The 12,993-nt window shown below is 36.5% G+C and overlaps 1 protein-coding gene across 2 annotated transcripts in view; it reads right to left on the bottom strand.

Annotated features, from left to right (window-relative positions):
- Nucleotides 1–12,993, bottom strand: part of csrnp3 (cysteine-serine-rich nuclear protein 3) — a 27,237-nt gene extending 14,244 nt beyond the window's left edge. For both annotated transcript variants that reach the window (XM_016668693.1, XM_007546571.2), the window contains exons 1-2: nt 12,733–12,993; nt 11,191–11,231 (exon numbers count right to left, since the gene is read on the bottom strand). The gene's annotated coding sequence lies outside the window, so the exon portion shown is untranslated. The remainder of the gene's footprint in view (nt 1–11,190; nt 11,232–12,732) is intronic.

The raw sequence follows: 12,993 nt of genomic DNA, 5'->3' as shown, positions 1-12,993 counted from the left end.
TCTCAACTTTACTTTAATGCATTTTTGCCCGATCAATACATCACTTCTGTCTTGTAATGCTTTCAGTTACATCAGCTTGTGGCGTCATATTAGAAATAGCATGTTTTGCTTCCAGAGGGCACTACAGATGTCTCAGATTTGACCTTTAATCTCTTTTGACTGTTTTTCTCCAGCTATTTTTGAAATGTCCTTGCTAGACTAAAGGTACAGTCATGCCAGTTTGATGACAAAGAGTGAATTACCACATGGTTTATGATATGCCTTATAGGAACTGTCCAAATTTGGTCATTTGAAAGTCCAAGAAGCTTGAAGTTCCTACAAGATATTTTTTGTTGGCACATTTGGACATGTGCTCCATGTCGTCCAGTAACATTCTTTGAGTACGTGTCACATTCTGTTGTTCTGATGGACCCAAATGCCGGCAGGAGGAATTCAAAATCGCAGACTGAACTTCCAAAAATATCATATGACAGGGACAAACAACACAGGGGCATGGAGAGCAATCACAGAAACCAAGATGAAGACAATCATAATGGGGAGGTTAAACAAAAGGATGAACAATATTTGGAACAAAGAGAAGGTGAATCTCATTGATAAAATGTGTTGTAGCTGTGATAGGAGCACGAGTCAAAGAGCTTAGGGGAAATGACTGACAAAAAAAAAAAAAGTGAGAATGCAGTAAAGAAAAACAGAACTCAGACAGAACCAAATTGAAAGTCCAAAGGAGCGTGTGAATATCTTTTTTTTTTCTTTATTTTGCCTACTTGGTTCCGAAAGCAATTAAAAGTGAGAATCTAGACATCCACAGCCTCAACCAGAAAGGAGGCGCGGGGTTGTAGCAGAAGTGCAACTTGGTTCTGTGAAAGGAAACGCCTCATCTGACCCCGCTGGACACTTTTTTTTTTTTCTAGTTTATTGTGCCAATTCTGATGCTGAACACTGATGCATCAAAGCTATTCCTAAAGATTGGGCAGCTCCCTTTAACTTTAACTTCTCTGAGTAGAAATTAGACTCAGTGTCTGGTTGAAAAATCCCTTTCTTTAGACTTCTGAGATAGATTCTGAAGTGTTATTATTAGCCAGTTTAAAAACAATTTCAGCCTTCTATTCCTGGCTGTAAACCTTCCCCTAGTGGTAGATTCTACAGTAAAATTCATGCAATAATAACTGATTTTGGGTTTAATTCTTTGTTTTTGTTTAAAAATACATATTAAAAAAATATTCTTGATTCCGACAACAGTGAACTCTTGCTTCTCTTTTTCTTATAATACGTAGTTTAATATTTAGTTAAAATATTGATGTATCATCTTTGGATGACTTGTAAAAAATCCTCTCCTCCTGAGAATTACACCAAAATCCCCTTGTTTCTTTTCTATGCGATGAATGTCACTCAAGTGCGTTGACATTATATATATATGAACATATACAGTATATAAACTTTAAATTGTCCCATTTGCAGATCTGGTTAGCTGTTTATATCTGACATTTCACATTACAGTGGTCTTTTTTTAAAATATGTGGTTTCCACGCAGGAAGCAAGCGGAGGAGTACAGACTGTACACTGATGGAGCTTGCTGAGCTCTTTAAAGCTCACAGCTGGCTGTTACTGCCGAATCAGAATGACCACAGAAGCATTTCAACAACAACACAGCAGTAAAGAGGATGCACCGACTCTACAAACACACACACACACACACACACACACACACCCCCACACACACACACGCACACGCACACACACACACACACACACACCTTAAGCTCCACAGAGACACAAAGCCATAAAGATTTTGACATATCTGACATAAACATAGCAATAATTTTTTTATTCTGAAAACAATAAAAACACTATACTATAAATTACATGGGCACTAAATGGCACGGGCTACTCAGGCTAATGGAAAGCTGCTGTCCTTATCAGCATCACGCTTTCTTAAATTATTATTTTACAGTTATTGCGTGCGCCTCTCTCTCCTCTTTTAAAAAAAAAAATCAATGCCACTGACTTAGTCATGCTAATACACAGGAACATGAGCCAAAGTGATTCATTCCTACTGGATTTCTGTTGTCTAGTAACAGGGAAGACTGTGTAACTTAAAGTACATTTTACTTTGAAATGATTGCATCAGTTTTAAATTGAATTAAATGCATTCTTTTTTGATAATTGTATAATTAGCTAGGACTGACATAAATGTGTACCAGGTAGTTTATAATAGCCATTTCAACGCTGTATACAAACTTAAATTTTTGTATTGATCTGCAGTTCATTATTCTCTCGCAACACACAAAAAACAGAAAACAAGACGTAAAATAATTTCTAAATCCTACTGCTGCAAAGCAGTGAAATGTTATAGCAAGAGATGTAATTAGCGTCCAAATAGCAAAAGGGTATTAAAGGTTTGGATATCAAAAATGTTCAGCATGAGACACCACAATAAAAGAAGTTTGTCCCGAGGTATTTAGCACATCTTCATCATACCAATAAATTTGTTCTGAATGTAAAATATGTTTTGTTTGTTACTGTCATCATTTACTCCAAAATCTTTAATGGCAAGTTTTCCAGTAATCCGTCTTATCTATATTTCCTCAAACATATGCTGCCCTGTTACATAAAAATGTAAAACATGAGCTGGAGCGATGGCATTTGTTACACCATTGCACCAGTGACGGTGACCTATATTTGCTCTCACTTCGAGAGGCTCCATCAACTGACAGAAGAAAATTGAAGACAGCAGGCAAAAAAACCAAACAAACAAAGGCTTAGAGAGTATCTAATTATATACGTAGAGCCATACTGCAATTGAGGTAATTTGTAAAGTGTGGCAAACAGACAGTAAAATGTAGAATATAAGACATCATAACAAAATTATTTAATGGAGCAAAAAAGGGGCAGGGGTGTTGCCCCAGTCATTCAGACATCATCAGCATCATGAGGTCTGGGTGTGCAGTGAATAAAAATATGACGTTTAAAACCTAGTTTTACAGCACAGAAGAGAAAGGGAGTAAAACAAGGCTGACTCATTGCATCTGCCTTGTTTATCACCTTCATTATTGTTCTTCTCTAACACATTAATGCCACATTATGTTCAAATACCATAAACTCCAGATGGCAGATTATTTAATATACTGTATTGCAGTCATGATAAAAGAAAAACACAGAAATAATATTTATGTATCATGATAAAATAAACCTAACCTGATACTTGAATAGTATAAAAATTAAGTTAATGAAACAAATTCACACCAATGTTCTCATGACAGATAAGAGGTTTCAAACTGCATTCATTCCAATTTAAACCTAATTACAATTGGAGGCAACTTTAGGCTTTTTAGAATGATGCTGTCAAGAAAATTCACATTTGGCATGTTAACAGTAGCCTGTAGAGTTTGAGATGTTGCTCACCATTTTCATTTTACCATTTCAAATTTGTTAGGAATGGGGGTGCGTGACCCTCATTGGACCACCAGAAACTGTTTCATGTGAGTTGCGATGAGTCCTTGGATTACTCAAATGATTTAATTAAAAATAAAATCCTCAGGGCAAAATCTCTGTCTTCATTTCCTGTTTTATTTTTGCCCTGTCCTGATGTGTTTCACAGGCAACAGTCATTACTGTTGCCTGTGAAACACTACGAAGTGTGCACAAGACACTTCGTAGTGTTCCTTAACTATGATGGAAAGAGACAAGAGATACGGAGTGGAAAACCTGAGGAAAAAGACCCAAAACATCTCAGGATTTGGGTCTCAGTCAAAAAACATTGAAGCAAACATGCTCTACAGTGAAGCGAGTTAGCTTAACATCACAGCGTGGTGCCAACAACAATTTCGCAGACGCATGTATTTCTGAATAATGAAACCTGCAGACGTAATCCATCTATTGTTGGAGCTACAGGCTGATGGATCATCCTGAATCACTGAGACGCAACGTCTCATTTTTCAAGAGCGACTTGTTTAAAGAATCGTACAATATGAAATACAATCTGTTGCAAACTAATGCTATCCAATACTATAGAACTCCTAACAAGCATTCCATAATGCTAAAAACAGGTAGAATTGTACAAAAAGCTTTCAATATTACTGAACTTACTGTGTACTGTGGTAGTCTGTGGTCTGTGTGTGCATATGTACAGGAATACTTCTGATGTAGAAAAGGTTTCTGATTTGTGAAACCTGTATGTTGTGAAAACAAATATTGGAGATTCTTAATATTTCCAAAGGTATTGCTAAACAATTGTATTTTATTGTTTTCTTTAACCTACTGCTGTATATTACCTTGTAATTTTTATTGTTACATCTTTATTCAATGTGCTTCTGCCAAGTGACCAAGTGACCATGTCATCAATACGTTGCAGACACAAAGTGCTTCCACAGTTTAAATCCGGTGCACAATTATACATCCCAGATTGCTTTGAAGTTCTTACGAGGTCTTTTCTTACATGAGAATAGTCAATATAGTATAATATGCAGTTAAAACTATGTCAGCACAAAGAAAATCTTACAACTCCTCATCCTCATAGCCATTCTTAGGCTGTGTGTTGCTCTCATCCATCACGGATGTCACACTCGACCATAAATGGTAAAACCAAATGGCGCAGGCAGGACGAGAGAGAGAGAGAGAGAGAGAGAGAGAGAGAGGGAGAGAGAGAGAGAGAGAGCAAAACTCAGGTCTCAGCTGGACTCCCCTGAGGAAAGGCTGTGGCCTGGATGATTATGCTGCTACAGATGATGTCAGTGGAGGATCCCAGGCACTGACAGTACACAAAACTATTTATCAAATATTCATTTTGTGGAAAGTTATGGCGGCTTCTTCCTCTATACATGTAAGAAGCTGAGAGAATAGGGGGTAACTGTCCTAATGTGCACTATAAGCATAAGGTTTATGGATCAAAATACGAATGATGCATAGATCCATGGAAAAGACAAACAGCTAAAATCAGGATAATAGTCAATAGTAGTGAAGTGAACTTCAGCAATTTCCACTGAAGAGTGATTGATACATTTGTAGATCATCTGTGTTTGCGCATGTCCTGCCGGATGTACAAATTATGCAAATAAATAATTAGCGAATGCAGAAGCCTCTTTTCTCATTTGGCTCTGGAAAAATTGCACAAGTATATGCAAGCTAAAAATACTAATAAAAGCAATCTCCAATTAAACACAAAGGAATCCACTGAAGGAAACATTGCAACATCTACAGATTTATGCAAATGAGATTTCCACATGCGCTCTGTACAATTGTTAACGTGCACCGTGCCTGAGGCTGCAGACAGATCTCCTCCGCACACATGAAAGAAGGGGAGGGGAAGGGGTAGAGGTTGTGGAGGGAGGTGGGGGGGTGTTGGTGGAGAGAAGTGAGCCCCCCCACCACACACCCCTCAGCCCCCTGTTCAGCACTCAGCACGAATCCGAGCTGCAGCCTGGTGACGCCTGCTGCAGCCTCTCCTCTGCAGCTTCAGCTCTCATTGATCTGTTCTTCCTCTTCTTAGAAACAACAAAAGGAAGCATTGCTGTGGATTAGCCACATGACTATGCACATGCACTATTTTCACTGTAATATTTTATTAAATCAAGAGCTGGAGATGGCGGACAGGCTCTTTTAAGGCCGGCATGTATTTGCATTCTGCTAAATAACCGATATTCTGTGAAGAACTTGTTGATAGTTCTGAGCTCACAAAACTTTCGCATTGCTGACGAGATTGTGGGTTTTCTGTAAATCTTTCACACCAAACTACATTGGCATTTTTTTTTTTCTTTAATGAAACATGCCTAAGCTAAAGCGCTGCTTCGTCTCAGCTGCCTTTTGTTGTTACAATCGGTGATCAAAATACAAAAAAACAGCAGACAGGCAGCACAGCAGATGCTTCGCATTCAGCCTGAAGTTTTGATTTGCTGTAATTTAAGTCTCACGCTGTCGAGGCATAATCAGGTACTCTCACCCTCATGTCAATCACAATGCATGCCTAAATTATTCATAAGTCTATCATTTATTTATGACTATATTTTCCCATGCCACCTGAAAGTTAGCAAAAGTCAGCTCGCTGGCAGAAACAGAGCTGCCAAAGCCTTTCACAGAGACGCATGGCTGCTTTTATCTTTCACACAGGCTGAGGAAAGCTGTGGGATGTGGAGTTCACATTCCGCAGACAAGCCTTATCATTTATATATAGCCAGTATCATGGAGAGATCTTGAATCATTTTTTATATGCAAAATATTCACAGTTATCTGAGAGAAATTGGGAAGTAGGGCAGCTCTCACTGCTATTAAAATGTATTGTGAATTAGAGTCAGATTAAAAACCACAAGCGACAGAAACTACTTAACGATGTGAAAAGTGTGGAGGGTTAGCATCTTAAATTCTACAATTATGAATGAGTGTTCTAATTCTTGAAAAGAAAACACAGCCGAAGTCTGATTTTGAGATTGTGAAATTGTGTGCCATTGGAATAATTTATAATGATTGTAATAATGCACATTTTTTAAAATCAATGATAATGTAAATCAGAGTTTGTAATTAAGATGATGTTTTTTTATATAGCACTTTTTATCCACCAAATGTAGCTCACACAGTGTTGCCTTTTGATATATGGTTCTCTACCCAGAGTGGCAAAACCTGGGGTTTGCCATGAGGCATAACAGATAAAACAATCATTGATGATAATTTCATAGGACTAATGATAATAGGGCTGCATGGCACAGCAGCCCTACAAAAACATTTTTGTTTTTGTTAGCAAGCAACAAAAACAAAAATGTTGGATTCGAAACTCAGGCTGTGGTCTTTCTGCAAGGCGTTTGCGTGGGTTTTCTCTGGGTCCTCTGGCTTTCTCTCACAGTGGAAAAAACAGACACGTCAAGATAATATGCATCTCTAAATTGCCCTTAGGTATTAGTGTGTGCATAGTTGTCCTGTGTTTTTGTGCTACCATGTAATGGACTGCTTATTTGTGTGTTCAATACATGGTAATGGTTGCTCCTCCTTTGTTGTTTACAATCTAAGCAGCGTAAGAAGATACTGCTGTACACCACAGTTAGCTGATAATGTCCAATCGACATTTGTTATTCTCTAGTTCAAAATCTTACAAATGTTGACTGTTCTCACCTCAACTAAATAATTATACGCACAAAGTATAAGACGATACACCCTTTATTTTTCTGTTGCCTTTTTGGCTCTAGATCAAGACAAGCTGAGATATGAAAGCATGTCATGAACAATTTAAAGCATATACAGTGGTCAAAACTGAACTGGATTTTTTTTAATGTGCTGCTCAACCTTTGTTATTTAGCATCTTTAATACATATTTACAGTACACTGATGCTTAATTATTTTGTATCACATTAATCGTAAAATACCAGCACTGTAAATAATCAATAAGACATGAGTGATGGTTAACAGTGAGCTGACAAAGGCAAAAAAAAATAAAAATAAAAAAATATATATATATATATATATATATATATATATATATATATACACCTTTTTGATTTGCTGGCAGCAGACCAGTCTTTCTAAATAGGTGTCATGGCAACATCTCAGGAAAGAGCGATCTTGAACCGTGAAAACTCGGCACCGCTTAGCCAGGAAGGAGCCAAACACACAAAAAGAGTCACATCCAAAGCTTCTAAATTGGAAACATGAACCCTGCGGAGATTCACAAAGCTGCTCTGCAATCTGAAAGGTTGATATTAGTTCACACTCAACCTTTGATGAAAATATACTTCATCGATGCGGTTGCATACATTTGGGGTTTGTAATAACAAACAGTGCATAAAAATGTGCTGTGACGAACAATATAAAGCACACTGAAAGGGAAATGAATTACTGAGAGGCAATTTTTTTTTTCTCTTATGTCACTAATGACTATATAAAGTGATACAAAATACCTCCCCTTGTCAATAGAGGGTCCAAATTTACCTACCAGATAGCGAGTCAAATAAATCTGAATGTGAATAACATTTTATGTTTCACCAAACAGCAACAATTCTGGTTTAGCTTTAGTACAGTCAAGCAGTCATAAAATACCTTGATGTCAATACCTAATATGCATATCAGTTATTTTCTTTTATTTTTCCACTGGTTAACTATTTAAATATTTGAAGCCAACAGACATAAAAAAAAATAAAATAAATAAATACTTATCCACTTTTATTGTGTTGGGATTTTTTTTCTAGTACCGATAAAAGGAAAATATAAAGGAATGTTCTGCATTTTAACATGACCTATGGCATTTATTAACTAAAATATCAAAACTGCAGGTTGAAAAGCACACGGTAAATTCTATTTTCTAAAACTCTACTAATTTCCAAAAACATAAAACGACTTTTCAACACAAATACCTAAAGTCTGATCTCCAATCCTTCTTCAAAATCTTTATGTGCAGGTGAGACCCCTTGATTCTTATTTCCCTAATCAAAGGAAACTGAATGTATTCACCCATGCGTGTGAAGCTTTGTGTGGAGACAACTCAGCCACATTAGCCTCCTGATGTGAGATTCTGCTTCGTGCTGTTAAGCCATGACACCTTCTCTGTGAATTTTTAATGGACAAATTTACTGGTATCAAGCTTAAGCCATCTGTGCTGACGTTTGCAACACTGGCACAGCTTCTTCAGATGAGACAGTGTCTTAATTGACCAGCTTTTTCACAAGTAAATACATCTACTTAATGTTTCAGTGTCCTTCAACTCTGTGCCACATGTACTAATTAAATTCTGCTCGAAGGAGACGGCTGGGTGCAAACTGACTGGGGAGAAAAATGGATGGAGAGAGGAAGTCTTAGAAAAGGAGAAAACTCGCCTACCAAAAACACACACAACAGGTATGAAAAAGGGTTTTAGGATTGTTTAACCTCCTGTTGCAATACAGTTGCAGCACTGCATATTTTCTGACAGAAGCAGTTGACAGATAACCAAACACAATGCCCCTGGCACAATATGGCGCGCCGGGGCTGGGTTTCTACGACAAACAAAACAAAAATATACGCTATATACTAAGCAAATCACACAAAAAAAGAATTTTATGATCCAAAGGATTCAATTATTGTATGCTTTTCAAGAAAAGTGTCTTTTTTTCATGAAAGGAACTAAGGTGTAAAGAGTTGATGATGAAAATAAAATACACTTTCAAGAAAACGGTTCTAAAGTTACTTTCCATCCATTAACAAGGAATATAAGCACACCTGATAGATTTATTAATTGGTTATTTGAAAAAATTCTTATGAGATGGTTTATCACATTACAGAAAAATATCTAGCTTTTGCAGTAGATAATTTATTTTAAGTCATTATTTAGGGTTTGCAAATATAAGTGTGTGTGTATAAGTGTGTAATAATTTCCATTTGAATATTTTTTCATGTATTTGTAATTTTAATAAGACCTGGATTTGGACTCTTCAAACAAAACAAATGTTAGCATAATTTTGGATTGTGTGAATAGCTGTTGTTCATAATTCCTTGAACATTTCTGAAACAAAGAACAAGCAAAAGTTTTCATCATTTATATAGAATGGCCTCTCAATGGTTCAGCTGATAAGCAATAAAATTGTACTTGCTGTCAAACTAACAAAAAGCAGATATTAATCATCAGTCATGACTTATCAGTCTACTCTTAACTATAAATGCTGGAAGGAGTTGGGTGTTGCTGCTTCTCTGACATTAATTTCCAATCCATGTTTTACATCACATAGTTAATTCGGTTTCTCATTACTTCATACTTTGTAAAAAGGAAATTAAGTTGCCTGATATATAATTTTTCTCCAAGTGGCATGAACTGTATTGCAGTCTGCTTCTCTTCTGTAACTTTATTCAATATTTTGTCAGATGTAAGGAACCTGGGGTAGCTTGTTTTTAATGGTTTAATGTTATTTAACTTACAGAGGTGGTTAGTACCTGGTTAAATTTACTTGAGTAACTTAATGAAAAATATATACTTTTAGAAGTATTTGTAATGCACCATACTTTTTTTTTACTTCTGCTTTTGCATTTCTTCAAAAATATGATTTTTGAAGAAATGCAAATTTTACTTGATTAAAATTTCTGGCTTGTCCACCCAAGTGACGTTACTATTCTAAACGAAGAACAAACACATTTTAACCAAACCGCAAACATATATGTCTGGTGAGACTTTTGGTTTGTTACCAACATGAGATGAGCAAATGTTGTGCCATTTGCGATAGTAAACAGTAGATAATATCACTACTTTGCATGGTGCACCCTTCTAACATCTATGTACAATAAATATTGGTTTCAGAAGTTTTTAGGTTGTGGAAAACAGAGATTTGGTCTAGCTGCCATGGCTTCTTTTTAGACATGTTGAAAAATATTCCAGCAATAGCAACAAAACTCATAAATGCAACAAAGATATGAAATAGATACAAGTGCTACTCAAATGTTGCTCTGAACATATGCTCCTTAATCTCATGCTTCCCTAGGCAGATGCTCTGTCTGCACTGAAGAAGATTATCTCACCTCACCATGCTGAATGCTTGAAGTCAGAGGTATTGTCTCACTGATGTAACTCATACTTTAACCACTTGGATGCACTCAAAGACTATATAGAGAACTGAACTTTAAACCCGAAGTGGTCAGGTGATTATGTCACCGTGGTAAAAGCAACTTACTCTGCTCCGTCACACAGAAAACACAATTTCAAACCCTTAATCTCAACCAAACACTTCATAAAAAAACAGGAACACGTCATAACCACTGCTCACACTTCATGTGCTTCATTTCATCACAGCTATACTCACATAAAACATGTCTATGCTGTCATACATGGCAAGATAAGGATCTGCGTGATAACCGTTTTAATATTACATCTGAAAAATGTAATTCAAAAGAGGGAAAAATGAAATTCATATGAATGTCCAAATAGATATCAGTTAAAATTCAATGCCTATTTTACAAAAAAAAAAACACATATTTAGCACAAGGTTGAGAAAAAAATGGATTTTCTTTTTATCTTTGTGAAATCAGATGCATCTCTTGTGTCAGTGAAACAGCTGTCTTTATTGACTAAACACTTGTCTGCTCCAACATCACACCCTGTCCCTGTTATCAGCCAGTCTTTTGTGGTGTCTCAACAACAGTTGTGTGAGCTTTGAACACCATCCATCTCGCGGGGATAAATTCGGTATGCTAATGGGTTTTGAACGTCGATGATATAATTTTCAAACCAGCAAAAACAAGATATGATCTTACCTTTAGCTAAATGTGTTATAATGCGACGACCCACTTCTCTTCTGTGGAGAGCAGAGAAGAGAAACACAGACAGTGTTTGTTAATACCTTTAGCAAGTCTTAAACTACGCAGTCGATAAAGAGATTATGCACATTGTGGCCCTGGGAAATATGGTTTGTGCTGTTTGTTGTTGCATCTGATGTGAAGTGCTGTAGAGAGACACTCGGCGTAATTATGCTGTAATGCTCTCTGTTATCACAAATGACAGTACGGAGGCTTTGTTAGGAAAACTTTGCCTTTTCTGCATTGACATACAAAAGATTGTCAGAGCATCTTCTTAACCATATGAGAACCAGCCTTTGCTTTTATTCCTGTTTGTGAGATGGAGGTGGAGGGGAGACAGGGGTATCCCCAGAGTGTCCCTATCCTCTTCCACACAGCACTCTGTCTCAAACGAGACCCTTTTTCTACTCTAATCTGGATAAAAAGAGCAGCTGGCTATGCACTGCTGACTGTGTTTTTTGGCATCCCAGCTAAAGATAAGTAAAAAAAAATAATTAGCCTTCCAGTTTTGTGGAAGAAGCCCTTATGTTTTCTTTTGTATGTTAAATTTTTTTGATACAATGCAGTATAACTTTTAGCAGGTAGTCCAGTCTCACAGAATTGTGGATCCCCAGCACCAAGCAGCCTTTCTTCAACATGCTTGTCTTTTGTTTTACCTAATCTGGAGTTTTTGATTTCTCTAAAGTTGAATACAATTCTCACCCGTTTAGCCAACTACCTTTTTTGTAACATCAAGACAAAAAAGGTATTTTTTTTAGGGATGCCTAACAAACATTGAGTTAACATCTGATGGTTGTTATGAAAACTTGGAAAGAGTCTGTTCTCTTGTCTTTCCCATTTTAAATATAATTTAAGATAATGGCAAAATCTATCCGTCCTAATAAAATGCAAGACACAAATAACAAAAAAACAAAAAAAAACTTTTTGAGTTAATTTTATCTTAAATAAGTTACTTTGTTATTGCTTAAATTTGTGCCATAATTTATTTAGTTAAAAATTATATTTATCAACATAAGATTTTCAACTAAACATAATACTGAAAAATCTTTCATTTGTCTATGAAACAGGTTTACCTGGATTGCCAACACATGCAGACACCTTTCTTATTTCTAGTACCTAATTTACAGATTTGTGCCCTTAAACTGCTTACAAAAAAAAAGAAAAGAAAAAAAAAAGAAAAAAGAAAGCTTTAAAATGATTCCATGTTGGTTTGGCTATATCACGGTCTGCCTGTTGAGTGAGAAATATAAGAAGCAATGACCATAGAGTGACAGCTGAGATGTGGTGTCTGGTATGGCTTGACAAATGAACCACTTAGGAATTGTTCCCTGCAGCATCAAAAAGTAACAAACCAGCAGAAAAAAAAAAAACAAAAAAAAAACATAAAATACTTGAAGCCACAAACAAAAGATGTAAAAGAAAGAAATGATGAAAAATCTAATTTATCTCATATCAATATGTTTAAATGCAGGCCTGTCACCTGTAATCGTTCATACTCACCATTCATTTCGTTATAATTTTCAGTATCCTCCTGCCTGACGCCCCATGAAGCTCTGAGAGTTCACAATTTTTTTTTCCTCCACCATGATCCAGTTTTACCTTGCAGAATCCTTTATTAAGCAGAAAGTGGTGAACCTAGAGCCAGTTTCCAGCACAGTATACTGGGCTGACCGGTGCAGCTGTCGCATACAGTAGTGCTTATACAGGCACTTCTTCCGGCTGCTCGGGGAACAATGGTGCAGAATCAGACTGACAGCTTCA

Source organism: Poecilia formosa, unplaced genomic scaffold, assembly GCF_000485575.1.
Source record: "Poecilia formosa unplaced genomic scaffold, Poecilia_formosa-5.1.2 Scaffold16, whole genome shotgun sequence".
NCBI classification, from domain to species: Eukaryota; Metazoa; Chordata; class Actinopteri; order Cyprinodontiformes; family Poeciliidae; genus Poecilia; species Poecilia formosa.
The sequence above is the reverse complement of the archived record's forward strand: the minus strand, read 5'-3'. Positions and strand labels throughout refer to the sequence as shown.